Below are 22,866 nucleotides of genomic sequence, written 5' to 3' on the forward strand. Positions count from 1 at the left end.
AGTTCTTCCCAGTAGTCTTCCCTTCCCTTTAGTAATAGAGTCTCCCAGGCTGGGCACGTGGCTACCTACACATTACGATCCTTGGCTTTGATATTGGCAGTGAGATCATGAAGGCAAAGAGGAGACGCTGAGGTCACCAGCTCCTCCCCTACACCCTGCCTATTCCACCCCATTTCCTACGCCCTTTTATACAGTGAAAAAATCACTTTCCATAATGCCTCCTCCGCCCCGCTCAGAGCCAGCACCAGTTGAAAATAATCACCATGGCTGCTGACTGTACGTCCATGATGACCTAAAGTGAACTCTAATGTCGTGGCCCACACTCCTACTTCCATTATGCACCTGACGCCATAGGACTTCCCAAGAAAGGCAAAAATTGGGGGGTGTTCCAACCATACCCCAGTGAATATCTGATTAACCCCCACCCCAGACACCACCCCCTCTGCTCCAGATCATACAAAGAGACAACTCTGAACGTGCCCGCGCTCCCTCCCCAGTGAGTCCTTTCACCTTGCAAACAAATGCGATTCCTCTGCTGGGCTTTGCTTGGGTCTCTTCCTTGTATTCCTTCCTACGCTGGAGACGAGAGCCTGAGCCCAGCCATCCCCTGACAGCTTGTCTTAAAATCAGCCACGTGCCTAACTTCTGGCCAAACGGACATCAGAAGCAAGATGTACAACTTCTGCGTCAGATCCTCTGAAGGAAGACACTTGCTCACTTTTCCTCTTCCCCCATCCCAGGGCCTAGATTGTGTACGTGGAGTGTGAGCCAGTCTACTCTCCGACGAGAACACAGCAGAGGGCTAACAGAAAAAATATGAAAGGCATTGGGCCCCAGAGGACCTTGGGAGCCCAAGTACCTTTCCCTTAATTGCTTGTCAGCTGGGAAATGAGAGAGAAAGAGACACAGAAAACTGAATCATATTCCAACAAATACACATACATTTCCCCAGAGAGACCAGGAGTTTCTGGATGCTTCCTCATTTCCCCAACCCTATCACAGCACCCCTTAGACTAATGGTATAAGATGAGCAAAGATATACTGCATAGAAATCCCATTTTATTCCATACAATATAAGTGTTAAAACAAGATTAAAGGATTAATTTATGAGCAAAGCTCCAAAGTGATATCTTTCTTCTCAAGAGATTAAAAAATGGCAAGAGGGACATACTATTAATCTATTACTTTCTGAAAGATGAAAATATCTCAAAACAAGGGCTTTATAGGGTGACTGAAAGGCACAGAAGAAAGAATATGAGAATAATCCTTAGCCTGTAGCCAAGTATAAAGATGTAAGTTAGCACTGGTCTACCAAAAATACTGTCTGGCTAAGGTCTACTTCTAACAAAAAGGAAAACTAGATGTCCAACAACAGTGCTGGGAGAAACCTTCCTACTATCAGCACTTCTCCCTATGACTCTGCTATGCACTGTCTCAGAATAGCCTCACTGCTTGCCATGTGACCTCTGCAAGCGAATTCCTTTGAGCCTCAGTTTCCCCATTTCTATGATGGCAGTTCATCCACCAATGTGTTGCTGTTATGCTAACTATTAGGTACTGGCCTGCAGATTCTTTTCCTAAAAATTGTGGGTTTTTTTTTCATTTATTTTTTACTTGTTTGAGAGACCAAAAGACAAAAGGAAAGACAGAGACTCATCTTTTATTCACTGGTTCACTCTCCAAACCCATGCAACAGCTGAGGCGGGGCCAAGCTAAAGCCATGAACCTGGAACCCAATCTTGGTCTCCCCCCTCACAGTGGGGGCAGGGACACTTGCTGCATCCCAGGGTGCATCTGAGCAGGAAGCTGCATTGGGAGCAGAGCCAGGCCATGAATCCATGCACTGTGACAGGGGATGTGAACATAGCAAGCAACGGCTTAATCACTGGACCGAGTGCCCATCCCATCCTATTGCATTCTACTGGAAGAAAAAGAAATAAGGCCGGCAATTGAATGCACATTAAATGGTGAATAAAATGGATCAAATTAGAGCAAAGGTGAGTATTAGTACCAGGGGCAGCAATTTTAAATGTGGTGTTTCTAATAGATCTCCTTAACCAGTGAATTTTGCTATATTAGGATAGCAGCGATGGAAGTGGTACCGTGTGGTTGAAGCTCATTGAAAGCCAACAAGATTTCCTGAGGTTGTATGTGAAATTGGAAAGGAAGAGAGGCACCAGGGAGGGCACCTAGGCATGATGTCACTCAAAACTTAAAGGATGCAGTTGTCAGCCAGTGACAGGGACAGGTGCACATAGAGTCATCTTTATACGGAAGAGCAGGGATGCACCTCGGGGACGTGCTGCATGCAATGGCTGGTTTTCTGCATCAACTTGATGGGGCCGTAGGATGCCAGGTAGTCAGTCACATGCTACTCTGGCTGTTTTTGGACAAGATTAACATTTGAACATGCAAGCAGGTGGTCCTCCCTAGCATGGGTGGGCCTTGTAAATCAACTGAAGGCCTGAACCGAACAAACCTCTGGCCCTTTCCCAGGTAAATAGAATTCCTCCTGCTGGGCTGCCTTCCAACTGGCATCAGAGCTTGTTCTTGCCTTCACACTTGAACTGCAACACTGGTCCTTCCCCTGGTTCTCGAGCCTGCTGGCCTTTGAACTAGAACTGTACCATCTGCTGCCCTGGGCCGCCTCCTCGCCAACTCGCCCTGCAGACCTTGAGACTTGAATGCCTCTGTAACCATGTGAGACAATTCTATGTGATCACTCACTCAATCTGTGTAAACACACACACACACACACACACAATTGGTTCTCTCTTTGGAGAAACTTCACAAACGCAGTATGTTTTGGATGTCTATTAGAATTCAAGTAGAGAGTCAAGTGGTTAATTCGATATGAGTCTAGAAGTTGGGACCAAGTTCAAGGTTGGCAGTTATGTTGGGGTGCGCGTGTGCACAAACTAGTTCTTCACAGTAGCAAGTGGGCTCCATGAAGGAACAATCGCTGGTAGACAAGAAGATCGATGACCGAGACCTGGGTCCCTGGGATATCTAAGGATCAGAGGCCTCAGCTCTTGGAGACTGAGAGGCAGCAGCCACTGAGAGAGGAGGAAACCAAGGCAGAGAGGCGTCACGAACCCAAAGGGAAAGCCCTATCAGGTAAATGCATCACACCAGTAAATGCATTGCACTTAGCAACGCGGGGGCCACTGGTGACCTTGACAAGGAAGGTGCCATTGGGGAAATGGGTCCAAAAGCAAATGTGGGTGGCAGGTCTGAGGTGACCTTTGTCCCAAGAGACTGCAGGAAAACGCACCGTCATTGGCAAGGCAACAGAGTCAAGTAGAGGTTTCATTGTCTTGTTTTTAAGGTTTGCTTACTTGTTTTGACAGGCAGAGGAAGATGCCGAGAGCAGAGATCTTCCCTGTGCTGGTTCTCTCCCCAAGTGGCCAGGAGGACCAGGGCTGAGTCAGGTCGAAGTCAGGAGCCTAGAACTCCATCGTGGTTTCGCCCGTGGGAGGCAGGGATCCGAGCACTTGAGCTGTCTCCTCTGCTGCCTCCCAGGTGTACCAGCAGGGTACTGGATTAGACGCAGAGCAGCCAGGACTCCAAGCAGCACTCACCATGGCCCCTTGTTTTGCTCGAAAATGGGTGCTAATAGCATTAGCTGCCAGTTCTGGAGCACTTCACTGGGGTGGGGGGTGCTATACAAGTGACACCTGCTCTAGTTTTCCCAATTGTCTTGCAATATAGATGCTAATACTGTTACATTGCATGCAAGGGAACAGTTGTGAAATGAAAGTGAAGACTTTTATAAAACATAGTTGGCAAGTGGCTGCATGATTTAAAGCCAGGTTATTCTAACTCTAATGCAGCCACTCTTAACCAGTAACTAAGTAAGGCTGCCTATGACAGAGTCCCCTGATCTTAGCGCCTGCCCTGTGCAGGGCGTACAGGCTGAGGACGCCTGGTAAGGGGAACCGCCCGATCCTCATGGGGACCTGGAAAGCCCCTAGCCATGTAGAACATGCACGGAGATTTTTAAACCCTCTGCATTCGCTTTACGAAAGAGATATATGATACAAATATCCTAACACAGCCTTCTACACACAGCAGTGCACACAAATAGTATTTGTAGCACATCCAAGGAGGAGAATAAACATTCGCTGGCAAGTTCTGTTTTCAGATTGCGCATGGTTGTGGAAAGAAGCCCGCCCTTTCTTGCCTAGCACACTGGGGACTGAGGCAAAGAACTTCCTATTTGCGGATCCTGGAGTTACCTCACTACACCGAGAGGGGGCGCTGTTCAGGAGAGGGGTCGCTCGGGAAGGGCTCTCCACTTTTCCCCAGGCAAAGCAAGCTACTGGAGTCTGCGGTTGTCGTCACACTGCAAGATTATACCAAGAAGCAATCTGGCTGCAGTATTACAGGTTCCATTTTAAAACCTGCAACATTGGTTCTTTTTGGTGAAAAGTAAAACATTCCTGGAATCTTCATTTGTGCTGAGAATAAGACTAGCTTATGGGAATTCCCGGTGGGCATGAGAAGGGGTAGCAGTGAGAGAACGCGTCTTCTAAAGCCCACGTGATGAGGTAAGATGATTCTGACGCATCCCCCCGCAGGGCCTGCACCCGGGAGCAGGTCAAGAGCATAAGCGCCACGGTGCCCTGGAAACAGCCATTCCAATTAGCGCCAGACGGAGCTGAAATGAAGATTACGAGGTCAATGCAAACAATAGCCCGCGGAGCATTTGCTTAGCATCCAGCTCTCCGCTGCAATGCACTTCTGCCGCTTTCCTGGGCAGGGCCGGTGCACGCAGGTCCCAGGTCAGTTCTCACAGGGCAGGCGCTCTTGCTCAGGAAGGACCTTGGGCTCCTCCGTCAGGAGCTTCCCCAGGGTCGAGCGCCCACGCCTCGCCTCGCTGGCAGGGGAGAACCTGCTGAGGCGGTCACACCCGCGCTGCCCGCCTCGCTCCCCCCACCCCGCATCGCCTGATCTCCGCGCCTTCTCAAGTGTTAAGAAACATTTCTTTGTGGATTGAACAGTCCGCATCAGTGCCTTCACGAGGCTCCCCTGACTCCTTCAGAGGCCCAGCCCTCACCTTTGGGAAACTGCCCGTTAGTAAACAATCAGTAAATTCCATTTTGAATTGGAAACGATTGGCCTTCATTTAAAATCTTAAATTTTTTTCCCAATTCTGGAAATACTATATGCTCCCTGAAAACGAAGACAACCATACAGAAAAAAACATAAAGGAGACTATGAAAAATATCTTACAATCCTATCTCTTAAAGAACATGACCAGTATATATCCTTCCAGATTTTAACTGTTAAATATATATATACTTATATATAATATATACTTATATATTTCTATATATTTATATTTTACATATAAATATATAAATATACATAAATATATATATATATGAGGAGACTTCAAAAAAGTTCACATAAAAATGAACGAGAAGATAGGTTGAAGGGCCGACGTGTTGTGGCACAGCGAGTTAAGCTGCCACCTGTAGTGCCAGTATCCCACATGGGCAGCAGGTCGAGTCCCGGCTGCTCCACTTCTAATCCAGCTCTCTGCTAATGCTCCTGGGAAGGCAACAAATGGTAGTCCAAGTGCTTGGGCCCCTGCCACATGTGCGGGAGACCTGGATGGAGTTCCAGACTTCTGGTTTCAGTGTGGCCCAGCGCTGGGCATTGCGGTCATTTGGGGAGTGAACCAGCAGATGGAAGATCTCTGCTCTCTTTCTCCCTTTCAAATAAATCAATCTTTTTAAGGAAGGTTTATTGCAGAAATTTCATACACACGCGTAGGTTTTCATAACACTCATTTTCCATGAAAGCTTTGGAGATTCCTGGTCTATCAAGAGTCCCTAACCTGAACTTCTAAGCCGAAGCATTTTGTGTGCCTGCACACATAGGCATTTTTAAGAGGAGGCCATAATTTTAATCAGTTTCCAAAGAAGTTTAAAAACTCACAACTTCTGTTTAATTTACACAAATCTAATAATCTACATATAGATCTCTCACTCATGTCTCCCCACTTACAGTACCATCATATCTCAGGAATAGTTGTCGTTATTCTTGATGGGAATTTTTTACATCACTTATTTATTCGCCCTTCACAAACTAGAATCTAGAGCTTAGAGCCGGGCAGATATGCCTTGGCCTTCCAGTCCCACCATTAGAAGATCTATAGGTTTTGTCTTCTGTGAAATCAGGACAATGATGAAGTTATTAGAAGTGCAACAGAATTATTGCAAGGAACAAATGACAAAAACATTTTAAGCACTTAGCACACATTACATTCATTAAGTGTTAGTCCTTTTAGTAAGTAAAATTTTCTTGGTCCAAATTCTCTCTCTCTCTCTCTCTCTCTCTCTCTCTCTCTCACACACACACACACACACACACACACACAACATCTATAGAGAACTATAAAATCAGAACTTAGAATGACAATAAAGTAGGTTATTGAGGATAAAGCTGAAGCCACACTCTTGGATAAGATGGTACTCTGTTGCTTAGGAGAAAGTTAGCAAGCCAATGATTATTTTACGGCTACCCATGTTACAGTGGAGAGGGTGCCAGCCCTAAGGTGCGTGGCTAAGGGAGCTGCCCGTGGACTCAGCTGACCTTCTTCTGCATGTTGAGGTGGCCGTGGTGCCGACCATTCCATGTGGCTTGCACGACTGGCCTCCCGTGACTGGCCCTTTGTGCTAAGTCCTCAGACTTTGCATCTGCAGATGCTTCAGGTTCAGAGTCCCATTTCCCTGGCAGGACACTGCTGGGCAGCCTCACTGCCTAACTGCGGCTTTGGTCTCTGGCCCGCCCGCCAGCTTTCTCTGCCCCGATGGTGGGCACCGGCTGCCAGGGCCGGGGCAGCCGCTACCTGCTGGGCACAGGCTAAGCGTGCGGCACGTTTTATTTACCTGCTCTCACAGCAATTCTGGAAGTGATCTCCGTCTGGCAGATGCAGACACTGAAGCACAATGAAGATAAGCACGTGAACAACGTTATACAATTAGCAAGGGGCAGAGCAGGGTCCAGACTGCTTCATTCCAAAGCCCTGTCTCCTCGGAACAATACCCCGATTAGCTTTGAGCTTGTGCAGTGAGCTATGTGCAGAACTGTGGAGGAAGAGGACAAAGCATCCATGTGGTGCCCACAGGATGAGCCCCCTGCAGCAGCAGGGCTCATGCTCACACCAAGTCAGGATGACACAACCAGACGCACAGTCCACATCTGCAGATCAGAGCCATACTAACTCTTCAGATATGCAGGAGGGCCACGAGAACACTGATCAGAAAGATCATTTATCTAGGACGTCTATGTCCGTGGTAGGCAGGACGATGAGCCCCCAAATATGTCCACATCCTAACCCAAGGAGTGTTCAACATGTGCTCAGCGTGGCCGAAGGGATTTTGTGGATATGACTAAGTTAAACATCTAGAGGTTGAAGGGTGATTCTGAATTTCCCAGGAGTGCCCATGTGACCTGGGCCAGAGAGTGATGTGAGAGGGACGCATAGGGCTGAAGGCCGCAGAAGCTGCAGAAGGCAAGGAAACCGCTTTCCCCCTGAGCCTCCAGGAGGGATGGCAGCCCTGCCAACCCCATCTTAGGCTCCTGACTTCAAGAAATGTAACAGAATCCACCTTAGAGTTATAGGCCACTAAGTTTCTGATGAATTGTTACAGCAGCAGTAGGACCCTAACAAGAAGTCTGCATTTCCAGTGTTCTGTAACAGGAGTGCCCAGTGTTAAACTTGAAGTCCTCTGTCCAATGCGTTTAAATCTGTAAGATTTCAAGCAGCCCATTTGTGATTCCTGGATTGATCTGTTTTTCTTTTTTCATAAAGAAAATGAATTAACAACATCCTACGTATGAGCCAATACTCCTCCAGGTATATCTAAATCCTCCTAAGTCCAAGGCCTTTTTCCTCTCTCTTGGAAAACAACACAGACATGCCAGCCTCACATTGGCACCCATTCCTGGGGACCCACAGCCTCCCAGAAAGCAAACATTCAGGCATAATTAGAAGTGGATGCAAATCAACCACCCTCCCCACTTTTTGCAGAGTTCCTTGTGAACGTTTTCAACACCTACCCATAATAACATCCTTCCCCAGCTCAGTTGTATCAAGGCTAAAAATGCTAATTTTAATTCTAATAAATGACTTGAAGAAAGTGTGTCCCTGTTTGTTTACATACATAAATTTAGAAGCACTGTGAGATCTGGAACAAAATTATCCATGGTTGGGAGGCATCAGATAACCTAATTAACAACGGCTGAGCCACTTAGATTCATAGGGGTCTGCATCCTGCCTGCCACTGCACTGAAGGAAGAGCCGGGCAGCTCTGATGGGGGAAACCAGCAGCCAGGAAGCAAGTGCAAACAGGTGCAAAGTTCATTAACAGACACGGAGCATGAAGCAAAGAGTCCTTAAGCTCTAGAAGGTTCCTGACATTGCCCTCGTTATCTGGTAAGCTAGGAAATATCAGGTCCCAGAAGTGCCTCCATATTTTTCAGGGAGAAAGCTTTAACTTAAGAAAACCTCCATGTGTCCCTGTGCTCTCCCACTGGACTCCAAAATTACCAGTGTTTTCACGCAAATCCCAGATGCTTTGGAACGGCCAAAGGCAGGCACGTAGGTTGGTTCTCTCGTATCATTTGCAAGACTCCAGAGCTCCGAACAGCTGACCATATACCCGGCACATTAGAACACATCCTATAAAGAAATCTCCTCTAGCAGTGATGTTGCATTCCTCAGCTAAAATTATGTAAATAACCTTTTTTTTTTTGGAGGGGGTGATTCTTTTCCCCATCACCTAAGGTCTCTGTATAGACAGGCTTCCTTTTTACTCTGGTGGTAATAAATAATTTAAGGTGACAGATTGACTATGCAAGGAAGGGGTGAGCTGGCAAGTAGCTGTTATTTCTTTACCAGGAAAAAATAAAGTTAGAACGAGTAGCTGCTGTGTGTGCCAGCTATCATCTGGGACAAGCAGGACTCTTGACCACTTGGCAGACAGTTCGAACTTCCAAGTCTCATTCATATTCTCTCTCTCTCTTTCTCTCAAGGTATGGGGCCGACAGCCACAGTCCAGGTTTCCCAAAAGTCATGACTTCAAATATTATTTCAGTTTGCTATATAAAATATGCAATTGTACATATAAAATGTAAATTTAATCTTTAAAACTAAATATAGTTTAAACCTAATGCTGGTTGAAGGTTATTCATATAAATTAATTTTTTTTGACAGGCAGAGTTAGTGAGAGAGACACAGAGAGAAAGGTCTTCCTTCCATTGGTTGACCCCCCAAATGGCCACTACAGCCGGTGCGCTGTGCCGATCTGGAGCCAGGAGGCAGGTGCTCCCTCCTGGTCTTCCATGTGGGTGCAGGGCCCAAGCACTTGGGCCATCTTCCACTGCCTTCCCAGGCCACAGCAGAGAGCTGGACTGGAAGAGGAGCAACCGGGACAGAATCCGGCACCTCAACTGGGACTAGAATCTGGGGTGCCAGCACCGCAGGTGGAGGATTAGCCAAGTGAGCCATGGCGCTGGCCCATATAAATTAATTTTTTAAAAATAGATAACATCTTTAGACTGTTTTATGAATCAGGTTTAAGACAATACTCTGATTTTATATATTATTTTATACATAAAATTTTCTACATAATAGTTTAAATTTAAAGTCCAAATCAAGTACAACTTGCACTGCCTAGAGGTAGAACACCTTAGCTCTCTCTCATCATTACAATGGTGGATTTGGTAGAAGGCCCAATTCCTCTCCAACAAAGTTGCTTGTTCCTCTTTCTACATACCCCCTGCAAAAAAATAAACAGTGATCTGCTCAGGGCAGGTGCAGTGGGCTGGGACCCACGAGCAGGAACTAGGTGGTGGCCTTAGTTCGGATGGGAACCTCCCTAGCAAATCTGCACCTGCAAGTTCACGGTGGAGGTATAGTAGGCACAAATTCCTTCCCCAAATCCCCCTCATTTCTGGGACACAGAAGCAGAAAGTACAAAAGAAAAGCTTTACGTATTTGAGAAATTGCTTAAAATAAACACTACCCACTATAAGATAGTCACAGGAAATAGCCCATTCTTGTTCCAGCTCTTCTCTCGATTTCCACTTGCAAAGTCTATGGTTACACAACATACCCAGAGGCAGCCCTGCCAGTCACATGCCCAGATTTTCACAAAGGTGCAGACTAGGTACTCAAGGGCCTCGCCGAATATCAACAACAGAGGGCTCTCATTCCAGCAGCCATCAGGACTATGATTTATATATAGGGAGTTTAACTTTGGCAAACCACTTCCATGACTGTCTTGGACTGGGACAGGCAGGGCTATTTTGAGGTCATTCTGAATGGTTAAGAAAGGAAAGGCACCAAGTGAGGACAAGTCCTGCCTCCTGATTTTTAATTCTATTCAAAATAATCTTGGAAAACTCCTCCCTCAGCCTCAACAAGTGGAGGTGAGTTGAGTGCTTAATTCTGGATACACGTAAGGTATAAGGTAGTATGTTTGGCATGAACTAGGTGGACCTGGTCAGTGAGTAATTCTTCCACGTACAGGGATACCACCTGGGTCGCAGGTTTGTGTCAGAGAGCACCCGAGCAAGGCACGCATGAGCCTTAGCCTCCTTCAGGGTACAGCCTCATCTTGCCTCTGAGCCATAGAAGTGAGTCCACGTCCTCCAGAGGCCTCTACATACCCCTGAGAAGTGAGCAAGGGATCTAAAGGCACCAGCTCCAGGAGTAGAGACGGCCAAAGAGTTGAAGGAGCTGGGGATTCGGATTTCAAGAAGGGTTCCAGGGCCAAATTTGGAAAACACATCTTACCATGTCTTCCTCTTAGAGAGTTGCAAGCAAATTCAAAGCACTGAAACCCTGCCAGTCAAGAACCACCACATTTCATTCATGCAGCTCATCTGTCTACCATGGAACAGCCCGCAGAACCCACCTTCTACAGGACCCAAGTGGGAAATGCTGAAAGGCTAAGGGCTCCGATTCAGAAATCACACTCTCCCAGCAGCACATACACATGTCAGGATGGTCTGCCGACGTTCTCGCTTCCTGGACCTCCTTGGCTTGAGCAGCTGTCAAAGGAAGCAGAGAACAATGCAGCATGCCCTGCTGGCTTTCTAGTGTGCTATTCCAGAACCTATTTCCCTCAGCCTTGGGCTTCTGCCTTGGCTTCTGGTCCATAGATTTCTTGGAACTTGGGACACCTGCTTCGTTTCTTCTCTGTGTTCTTTGACCCAAGTCTTGTCCCCACTCCATTAGTTTTCTGAGCACCTGTTCTCATTCTTTGGCCCAAGGACATAGCCTGACCTTAGGTCCCACAGCTCTGCCCTACAATTCTGAGGCCAAGGAACTCTTGTGTTTCCCATTAAATCTCTTGTGCATGAGTCAACAGATGGCTCTTCACCTTAAATCCAACTTTATATTTCTTTGTGAGAATTGGTTACATTGAAAGAGCTGGTAGGCTGGGGCCAGTGCTGTGGCACAGAGGGTTAAGGGGCTGGCTGCAGTACTGGCATCCTATATGGAGCTGATTCGAGCCCCAGCTGCTCTACTTATGACCAAGCTCCCTGCTAATAGCCTGGGAAAAGCAACTGGAAGATGGCCCACGTGTCTGGGCCCCTGCACCCACATGGGAGACCTGGAAGAAACTCCTGGCTCCCACCTGGCCTAGTTCTGCCATTGTGGCCATCAGGAGAGTGAGCAAGCTGATGGAAGATCTCTCTCTCTCTGACATTCAAACACAAAATCAGTCTTAAAACAAGAAAGAAGGAAATAAAGGATAATGGTCTATACCCAGGTAAATAAAGAGAATCTGACGGCGGTGAGTGCACTTGGAAAGGGGTGCAGGCACCAGCATGTTGTATCATGTATTACTGCATTATCCCAACAAATTATGACGTGGTTGCAGTCTTCTGCTCTGTCTCCTACAACTGATGATTTAAGAGGTAGTAACTTGCCCAAGGTCACGAGAAGGTCAGGATTGGAACCCAAGTGGTCTGAGCTCAAAGTTCATGTCCCTCTGAAGAAATAAGCTTCCCTTGATTTGCATCCAACCTTGTTATCTGAGGGCACTTTGAGGCCAGCATCGTGGCACAGTGGGTTAAGTTACCACCTTTGGGAAGCACTGTGTAGGAGCATGGCGTGCCTCTGTGGTCACCACCCCACAGCAGCCATGGCTTCTTAACACCACATCTCCCTTCTCAGTTTGTTCTTGTGCACAGAATACCCTGATTCTCGTCTTTGGGTCCTTCTGCCACTGTGATTTACTTCTACAGTAGCTAAACTGGTAGACCAGTCTGAGCTATATTCCCTCTCCTAATTTTGTTTGAAAGAGTTATTTATTTTTTTGAAAGGCAGTTAGAAAGAGGGAGGGACAGAAAGGAAGAGATTTTCCATCCGATGGCTCACTCCCCAAATGGCCTCAATGGCAGGGGCTAGGCCAGTCCAAAGCCAGGAGCTTCCTCTGGGTCTCCCGCCTGGGTGCAGGGGCCCGAGGACTTGGGCCATCTTCTGCTCTTCCCCAGGTACACTGTCAGGGAACTGGGTTGGAGGGGAGGCAGCTGGGACTCAAAGCGGCTCTCATGTTGGATGCTGGCCCCGAAGTTACTTCTGGTAGCAAAATGGTCTACCTAGGTTCCACATATCCATCTCCAGAAAGCACCATAGGCGTGGAGCTCTAAGAGCAAGAAGGCCAGATTTGGAGCCCAGCATCCCGTGAAGCCCAGCTTGCTTTGTCTGCTTCAGCGTCCTCCCTGCACACAGGAGCATCACGTTGGAAACGCTGCTTTTTAGATAGAAAAGGCCCATGCTCAGGCCTCAGCTTAGACTAAAGGAGTCAGACTCTTTGGGAGTGAGATCCTAGCAGTGAATTTTATAAATCTCTAGGTGCTTCTTACGTTCAACTAGACTTGGATCTATTTTCCCTGAAACGTGGGACTATTTCTATAGACAGACCACATTTGCTCAATGCTGGTCTGTGTCCATCCCGCTGGGGCTGATTACAGCTGACAGATGTGCTGACTCAGCAGAGGGCAGGGGGTGCAGAATCCTGGACCTGTCTGAGATCACCACATGCTCTGGGCTGGAATCAGCTTCAGTGGGATTTGGTTTGCCCATGCAGCACTGAGGGATTAACATCAACTTGCCTCAGACGTGGGTAATGGCAACTGACTAATTCTGGTGGTCACGGGGTACTGCTCAGTCAACGTTAAAATGCTCCAATGACAACTGAAGGTATCTGAATAACTTCCCTCTAAAATACTGCCAACAAATCCCCCCAGAATTCTACCTAGGGAGCTAGAAGTGAATTTAATGAAACACACAGCACAGACTCACTAACTACCCATGGATGGCTGCTACTCTTTCCTCCTGCTAATGTCTTTGGATAGCAATTCGGAACTATAAATCAGAAGAAAAGATACAAGACCTTGAAATTGCTTTGGCACACTCCCACAGAGCTAACGCTGGCTCACCGGCTGGCTGCTTGCTAGAAGCAGGTGTGCCCCAGCTAAAAGAAAGAGGGGACCTTCCAGGAGGCAAATAACTGCACAACACATGCTTCCAGGTTCCCGACTTTCTCAAAATAGGAACCTCCCTTGCACACAGGTCATTAACTTCGTACCCTCAAGGAGACACAAATCAGCCCAGATGAAGATGGAACTCGGAAATGATCAGGTTAACTAGTGGGAAAATAGGGTTTACTTTTTGAAACCTTTACAGTAACTTGTGTGCTATTTGAAGGGAAATTGACTTCCATGATGCTGGACAGTGCCATAAAAGACATTTAGGTTCCGAGATGTAACCTGGCCCCTGCCAGTCACGTCTTCACAGGGGATGCAGTGCAGGGGTGGGGAGGCACTCAGTGCACGCTGCTGGCTGGCTTCACTGCAGAAGAACCCCTCAGCACCGAGCCCCTCTCTATTTACAGTAAGCTGAGTACTACATTTAGCTTCCTAAGGAAGGCAGAGGTGAATAGGGTATGCTCCCCCCACCCTTTAACCCTGCAAGCTTAGGGTGACAAGATATCCAAGTTTGACAGCTCTGATCTACTGGGCAACGTAGGGGACCCGTGCCAGTTTGGGTGGGAGCTCTGTGAATTAGCCCCTAGCTGCTCCTCACATACGGGAGGCCTTGCTCAGACTGGTCTTCCAGTTGTGGTTACCGATCTGGGCTGGTAACTTCCTACTGGCGCGGGATCTCCTTGTGACCAATGATGATCTCCACACTGGGAGTTTTCAGGGATGCTACAGGGCCTGGCCTGTGGGGGTGGAGACACAGATTGTGAATTCATAACTTAGTGTCTGATACAAAGGGTTGCCTCAGGGCCTGCCTTACTGCTTGTATCCTGGCATTACTTAGATGCGGGGGCACAGGACTTGTGCCTGGGTCATGTGCTCACCAGCCACACGCTTGGCTGAAATTCCTGGTGCTTGGCAATCTGCTCACGGCAAGCAATCCCTGAGACCCCTCGGGGTGAGAAGGTTAGGACGTGCAGGTGGCTGTCAATGGTCAGCTGGTGTCAGTTGAGAATCACCTAGGAAGTTTTACAAAGGGGCACAGCCCCACACCTCCCTCTATAGGTTCTGCTTCCAAGGTTCCGGATCCAGCCTTGAGAATATGCAGCTTTCAACCACACTGCAGTGACTCTGACTCCAGCAGCTGGAGGGGCCCATGTTTGTGCTTCGCACTTCTCCTCTCAGGCTCCCGGGAACATTCCAGCCAAGGGCCCTTAGGGGCCTCTTTGGGCTGGTGCTTCTTCCCACCCACCCACACAGCTCCAATCTGGCTGGGGCTTTGAGCAATGCGAGGGCCTTAGTCTCCCTGCGTGCAGCCGGTTCTCATGGTCGCTCTCTCCTGCATCTCCAGCGCTGACCACCGCAAGCGCTGCTGAGCTCACCCCCTTTCTGCCAGTCACTTTGTACTGTTGGCCTCCCTAGTCCTCATCTTCCTATTAGGACAGGCTGGCCTGGGGACATCTCACTTTACACTGTCAAGCACCTAACACCGGTCTGCTGACAGCCCATGCAGCTTCCTTGCTACAAAAACAAGCCAGCTGGATGCGGAGAATCTGGAGATGGGTTGGCTGTACTCTGAATCAGGGTCTCAGCCTCCGACAAAGAGTAAGACCCCCGGAATGGTCTAGCCGCCCCCCTCTGCCCTAGACAACCCTGTGTGATGGACAAATGAGCAGACCCTACTGAGATGTCTTTAGTGCATTCTAAATCCTGGAATGAATTATCCCCCAAGGCAAGAGATGGATGATGCAGGAAGTGCATAATGGAGCTGAAAATGGCTCAAACAGACCCAGCCAGTGGCCTGTGATCCAAAGCAGATCCCTGCACTTACCTGGAATGGTTTCCAGCACATGTGTTCCTGAACTCTAATTTCGGGAAAGGCAAATTCAATCTCTCCTTTAATGTTTCTTCTGTTCTTTTACCCATTTGACAAATACTCACTGGGCGCTTGCTTTGTGGATAGAATAACATCTCAAAAATCAAAGGACTAATTGCAATTAACCAGGAATCAACAGTCGATGTGCTTCCAGCAGTTAGTGGGTTTTTTAGAAATTAAGTTACCAGAGAGAGGAGGCAAGGCACTCAGACTTCTGGGGAGGACTTCCAGGCGGTGGCTGGAGTCAGTGTTTTGTTTGTTTGTTTGTTTGTTTGTTTTTGACAGGCAGAGTTAGTGAGGGAGACAGACAGACAGAGAAAAAGGTCTTACTTTTTCCGTTGGTTCACCCCCCAAGTGGCCGCTGTGGCCGGCGCACTGCGCCGATCCGAAGCCAGGAGCCAGGTGCTTCCTCCTGGTCTCCCATGCGGGTGCAGGACCTGAGCACTTGGGCCATTCTCCACTGCCTTCCCAGGCCACAGCAGAGAGCTGAACTGGAAGAGGAGCAGCCAGGACAGAATCCAGCGCCCCGACTGGGATTAGAACCCGGTGTGCTGGCGCCGCAGGCAGAGGATTAGCCTAGTGAGCCGCGGTGCTGGCCATCAGTGGATTTTGAGCAAGAAAGCTCTATCGAGCAATTGATTACATGAGCAGCACAGCCCTACAACTGCAGGCTTGCTCTTTGCCAGTTTCCAGAAGGGGATAAGAGCCCAAGGACTACTTGAAAGCTCCAGTCTAAGCTGGCTGTTGTTTTTGTAATGGTCCTGGGAAGGGAAGGCTCAGCACAACGGATGCAACTTAATACAAGTGTAAGCAGATCCTTTAATGTAAATTTGCAAAGATGACTGCTGTGGGTTTTACGTCCTGATTATATAGGACCACAAAGGAGCTTTCACCAACACCTACAGAATGGAGGCACCAGCATTGCTGCTAAACCAGCACAGCTCTAGTGAACCCACACTCACTGAACTGGCAAAGATCAAAGGACTCCCATCATCAGACTGTCACTCAGCACAAAAGGACACAATGGAGATTAGAGATCTTATTTAGAGGAACTAATAATGGACAGCCCTCTGAGCTCCCCCACAAAACCATGCTTCAGTTTGCCTTTGAGTGCTGCTCACCTGCTCCTGCTAAAACACCCTTCCCCAAAGCCTCTCAAAGCTAGCAATGCTATCAATGACCTCATTTTCAGCAAGACACTCAACACACCTGTTTCCATGGTCAACAGTCAGCATGTTCCTTTCTTAGTTCCATTCATTTAGGGACTCAGTCATTCAATTTGTATTGGCTATTTGATACCAGCCCCTGTGGAATGCGCCAAGGCTGGAGACATGAAATCAGGCAGCATGGTTACCTTCAGGGAGCTTAGAGCTTATGGAAGAAACAGGAAAGTGTAGAACTGGGCATTTAGTGCCATAATTGGAGCTGGGATTGTACAGTGTACTAGTTAGTACTAGTTAGTGCAGTTCCAGGGGAGGAGCTGGCACCTCAGTGAGGTAGATACTATGGGTCTGGTGACGGAAGTGACTCCCATGACCCATCCTCTCTCACTCTGTCCTAGTTGGTATAAATAGTCTCTACTGATCATATGGTCAGCTGGGGTTGGGAGTGCCATCTGTGGCCATGAAAGAAAGAGAAATAGCTTCATGCAGAGTAAGACATACGCCACAAACTCAGACCAGTCAGGCAACAACTCACACAAACAACCATTCCAATCGTATTTCAAGATAGTGGCCTACCTATGAGAATTTACCTATCATACCTCTAAATTTTGCTTAAGTAGCAGAACACACACACACACAAGTAACACTATGACAGACAGAAATCAGGAAAGGCAGATCAGTAGGTAGAAATTTTAAGGATTTTTTGGAAAACAGACAACATGCATGCACTGTTGTACAGATTTTTATTGAGCCAATTGAAATCAGGACATAAAACAGATTTCAGAGGCAGAGAGCTAACAGGGGAGTGCTGTTACCAACAGGATCCTCAAGAACTCAGGTCTGGGGTCACAGGGAAAAGGAGCAGTCAAGGTGATTAATTAAAAGACTCTGCAGAACGCAGGTTTTTCATTTCTCCCCAGCCCTCTCCAAATTGCCCAGGAGCTGAGTTTACCGAAACAGCTCAGCCCTCCAAGTGCAGCCTTCCTGATTTTGGAAGTCTGAGCAGTCGGAAGGTTTCCTGTACACTTCTTGCTCCGGCCTGGGCCTCCAACAAGCTTAACTCTGCCACTCACGAGGAGAAGCAGAGCTGGAAACCAGGCCCATGCAACAGCCAAGGAAACCCCCCAGCCACCTCCACCAGGCAGACTAGGCCTTCCTTTTCAGTGGTTCAGTCAAAAGTTATTGGTTATTGAAGGAAAACCAAGAGAGAAGCATCTAGAACAACAGAATGCTGCTACAGCCAAGAGCTGAAACAGGATAAAGAGGACAACTTGAAGGCCGGAGTCGCGGCCCAATAGGCTAATCCTCCACCTTGAGGCGCCGGCACACCGGGTTCTAGTCCTGGTCGGGGCACCGGATTCTGTCCCGGTTGCCCCTCTTCCAGGCCAGCTCTCTGCTGTGGCCCAGGAGTGCAGTGGAGGATGGCCCAAGTGCTTGGGCCCTGCACCCCATGGGAGACCAGGAGAAGCACCTGGCTCCTACCTTCGGATCAGTGCGGTGTGCCGGCCGCAGCGCACCAGCCGTGGTGGCCATTGGAGGGTGAACCAACAGCAAAAGGAAGACCTTTCTGTCTCTCTCTCTCACTATCCACTCTGTCAAAAAAAAAAAAAGGACAACTTGAGATAATACACTATTTTTTTCAAGCAAATTTGAGAGAAGGCCACATTCCTAAAGTTAGGGAATGACTTTTAGAAGACGCTCCGTAGAAAGGCTGAATAACTCAAATCACAAATTAAGATCCAGAGAAAATTGAGGAATCTTCTGAATGTACATAGAAGGAAAAAATATGAGAAAAGTTAAGAACATAGAGACCCAGTACCTTCTAGAACTAAAAGACCTAGTATCCTTTTCACAATAAGAACTATTAGAGGATAAAACAAAGAGGATGGAGACTATGCACACTGCACTGAGATAAGAGGGTATCTTCCTGAGCTGAATAAAGCTTGGGTCTTCAATGGCCCAAGTACTTGGGCCTCTGTCACCCACACAGGAGACGCAGTTGGGATGGAGTTTCTGGCTTCTGACTTTGGCCTGGCCCAGACCTGGTTGTTGGAGCCACTTGCGGAATGCACCAGTAGATGGAAGACCTCTGTCTTTTCCTCTATCATTACTCTGCTTTTCAAATAAACAAATCTTAGGGAAAAAAAGCCAAGATGAATAATAGGGAAAGCCAACAAACAAAAAGACACACCTGGAAGCTAGTTGGTGAAATCATGCTCATGCTCTCAACATACAATGAGAAAAATCCTAAAGGTTCACCAGGGTGGAAGAGAGGAAGGAATTACCAATCAAGGAACAACAGCAACACGCAGCAGACTTCACATCTTCTTTTCAGGTTGCTGGACGTCAGTGGAACCAAGTCCATGAAGCTGTGGCAGAAAGCTATTCAGAATCTGATGTTTAATTATGAGAGCAAAATGAAGATCCACAAGGACGTAGCCCTAACGCTACTTTTACTTCAAACATACTCTCTAGCAAAATGGAAAAATGAGTCCAAGAAAGCTTCAACCTGGAGAGAATGGAAATGATCCAGCTCCGGTGGACAGAATTCCGAGTGGGACAGCCTGCATTTAGTTCAAGTTAGAACTGTAGGACGGAGGGCTCGGTGAGGAACATCTTCTACAAGAAATGAGACTTCAACTAAAAGGTCAATCCACAGTTTCATTTCAGAGTTCTTTTTCTTCTACTGAAGTAGAGTAAAATTAAATAGAATGTCTTCTGCAGTTTAAAATACTCATAGTAGTTATCTTTAAGCAACAGGCTATTTAGTGGTGTTTTCCTTCTTTCAATTCTTCTCTATTTTCCAAATGTTCTACTGTCAACATACACTTATTTTATGCTGACTTAAACTGAAATTCACCAAGGTCAATTATCATTACCAAACTGAATAACTAAACATCAAAAAGTGCATGATATACCACATATGTACAGAAGACTCAAGTTTTGCCAAGTCAATCAGAGAAGACAAAGATAATTAGAAACTCTGGAAAAATATTCATAAAGCACAAATGCTATACAAATATGAAAGAAACGACGGTATATACTTCAGAATTAAGGAAATATAAAAATACTGGTGTCTGAAACAAAGTTAAGCCTCTATGGTGAACAAAGCAGAGCAGACACACCGAGTGCCCTCTCCATTCTCTGTAGGTTCTAGCCCGCTGTGGGAAAGCACTACCTTCCACCTTCCCATTGCATGGAATTCCATCCAGGTCTTCCACGAGAGTAACACAGGCCCAAGTACTTGGAACATCCTCCACTGCCTTCCCAGGTGCCTTCTCAGGGAGCTGGGTCAGAAGCAGAGCAGCTGGGGCTGGCACCTGCACTCGGTGTGGGATATCAGGGTCCACGCCAAACAGCCAGCCCCCGATGGCTTTCTTTTCGACAAGCAGGCTGGCACACTGAATGACGAGATCAAAGTGGTACTGCACGTGGTTTAAGCAGGTGATCTGGGACACGGGCTTCAGCCCCCAGCTCCTTTCCCTTCCCCATCAGCAGAGTCCCACTGCTGTGGCTGAAAGCCCTGCTCAGGGAGCCCAGTGGAAATTTTCTTTAAGGGTGTAGCCCTAAGAAACCTCCAATTATTTCATGATTTTTTTTTTATTTTGACAGGCAGAGTGGACAGTGAGAGAGAGAGACACAGAGAAAGGTCCTCCTTTGCCGTTGGTTCACCCTCCAATGGCCGCCATGGCTGGCGCGCTGCAGCCGGCGCACTGCGCTGATCCGAAGCCAGGAGTCAGGTGCTTCTCCTGGTCTCCCATGGGGTGCAGGGCCCAAGCACTTGGGTCATCCTCCACTGCCTTCCCGGGCCACAGCAGAGAGCTGGCCTGGAAGAGGGGCAACCGGGAAAGAATCCAGTGCCCCGACAGGGACTAGAACCCGGTGTGCCAGTGCCTCTAGGTAGAGGATTAGCCTATTGAGCCGCAGTGCCGGCCAATTATTTCATGATTTTTAACAGGGATTGTATTAACTGAACAGCTTACACAAGAGAAAGAGGGATGGTAGGTTTAAACTCTAAAAATGTCTCAGTTTTAAAAAAGTAGAAATGGTGGTTGCCAGGGGCTGGCTGGGGAAGAATGGGAATTCATTTAATGAGTACAGAGCTTCAGCCTGGGAAGAGGAGAAAATTCTAAAATTGGGCAGTGGTGATAGTTGTACAACAACCAGAATGTGATTAACACCACCGAACTGCACACTTAAGATGGCCAAAATGTTCATTTTTATATGTATATTTCCTCACAATTTTTAAAAGGTGCCTGTTCACCTTAATCCAATCATGGCATAACATGATTCCATGAGGTTTTTAAGAGTATCTTGAAAATCAGTATCTTTTAGCCAATGCATGGCATTGTTTTGCACCTTTTATGGCTTAAACAAAGTAATCCTTATGACAGGATGCGGATGAGTAGTTAATAGCCTCTTGTCAGTCTTTGGCCATTTAAAAATATTTATTTTCATATACTTGAAAAGCAGAGAGAGACAGAAAGAGAGGGAGGGAGAGCGGGGAGATCTTCCACTTGCTGGTTCATTCTTGGAATATCCACAAGAGCCAGCATTGAGCCAGGCCAAAGTCAGAAGCCAAGAACTCCCTCCAGGTCAACCGCACTGGTGGCAGGAATCCAAGTACTTGAGCCATCATTTCTTGCCTCCCAGGCTACATGAGCAGGGAGTCAGACTGGAAGCAGAGCAGCTGGGACTTGAACCAGTGTTCTGATATGGGATGTCAGTGTTCAGGCAACAACCCCATTGGGCCACAACTTCCACTCTCATAGGCAGTTTGAGACTCAGAAGAGGAAGAGAGTCCTTTTTCAAAATAACACATTGGACTTTTAAAGCTAGAAGTTGACCAATCTCTTTGGAAATGAGCACAGCAGATTTTTAAAGATTTATTTATTTATTTGGAAGGCAGAGAGAGAGGAGAGAGACACAGAGATCTTCCATCTACTGGTTCAGATCCACAAATGGCGGCAGCAGCTAGGGCTGGGCAGGGCTGAAGCCAGGAGCTTCATCCAGATCTCCTATCATGTGGTGGAATGAGGAGGCCATGCCAAGATGGCAGCTGACAACAGAGCTTGCCTGGCAACAGGCTGTGATTGGATGGCTTCGGAAACTGCCTGGCAACAGGCTGTGATTGGTTAGGGCATAGACCGCCCCTTGACCAGATTGGCTGCCTTGGCTATATAAGCTGCTGTACCAACTGAAATAAACGATTCTGCAGGATGCTTGCCTCTGGCCTGCTTTCACCCGACTCCCAGGGTCTGTGTGGTGACTCCATGCCTCTTGCCCCCACCACACTCCTCCTCTCAGAACAAATCCACAGCAACACTACCAGGGTTGCAGGGGCCCACCCAAGCACTTGGGCCATCTTCCATTGCCTTCTGAGGAGCATTAGCAGGAGCTGGAGTAGAAGTGGAACAGCTGGGACTCGAACCAGTGCTCATATGAGGTGCCAGTACCACAGGTGGTGGTTTAACTTGCTGCACCACAGTGCTAGCCCCATCACAGAAATTAGTGACAATTTCTATAACAAAGTCCAACTTGGACGGGAGGTTGTGTTTTTCTTAAATAGCTTCCATTTTATTAAAACACCTTCTGAATATACTAGAAAAATAACCTCATGAAAACTAACTTCCATTTACACCTGTGCTCAAACTCTCTAAAGAGCTCTCCCTCCTCCACTCCCAGGGGAATGGTTTTCTTGACCTGCCCCTATTTGCAAGAGGGCTTGGGGCTCAAAGATTCCTTGGCCATTACCTCCTGAACAGCCAGGAAGGAGCAATGATTTCAAGATGGGGAAATCAATTTCCATTTCCGAACATCATAACTGATGTATTGTAAGCATGAGACACAGCTTTTACTCACTGTGAGAGATGAGATAGCTGATTCTCTATCCTTAACTGGCTCAGAATCTTTAGGTAATAAAAAAATTCAGAAGCATAACTCTGATTCAGTTCCCTCCAGGCTCAAGCCTGTAGGGACAGTGCTCCTCCATGAGCTGCTGTGTGAAACCATCAACAGCAGTGTGCAACCTTACACTCTAGGATGAGCAACAGGTGATGTTTTTGTTGGCTACATAAGAACTTGTTTTCTGTTACACTTTGTATGTACAAAAATATTATCCATACTTTAAAAATGTATTTATTTATTTATACTTTATTTGAAACACAGAATTAGAGAGATCTTCTATCCACTGGTTCAACCCCCAAATGCTCACAGCATCCAGGCTGGGCCAGACCAAAGCCAGGAGCCTGAACTCAAGTCCCACATGGGTGGCAAGGACCCAAGTACTTGAGCCATCAGTGCTGCCTCCCAGTG

At 47.4% G+C, this 22,866-nt stretch overlaps 1 protein-coding gene across 5 annotated transcripts in view; it reads right to left on the reverse strand.

Moving 5' to 3' along the window:
* NCALD (neurocalcin delta) overlaps positions 1-22,866 on the reverse strand; it is a 432,942-nt gene that overhangs the window by 64,152 nt on the left and 345,924 nt on the right. For 2 of the 5 annotated variants that reach the window (XM_070075374.1, XM_051843967.2), the window contains one exon: positions 10,935-11,070. The exons of the other annotated variants lie outside the window; for them this stretch is intronic. The gene's annotated coding sequence lies outside the window, so the exon portion shown is untranslated. The remainder of the gene's footprint in view (positions 1-10,934; positions 11,071-22,866) is intronic. 5 annotated transcript variants of the gene reach the window in all.

This window comes from Oryctolagus cuniculus, chromosome 6 (assembly GCF_964237555.1).
Source record: "Oryctolagus cuniculus chromosome 6, mOryCun1.1, whole genome shotgun sequence".
NCBI classification, from domain to species: Eukaryota; Metazoa; Chordata; class Mammalia; order Lagomorpha; family Leporidae; genus Oryctolagus; species Oryctolagus cuniculus.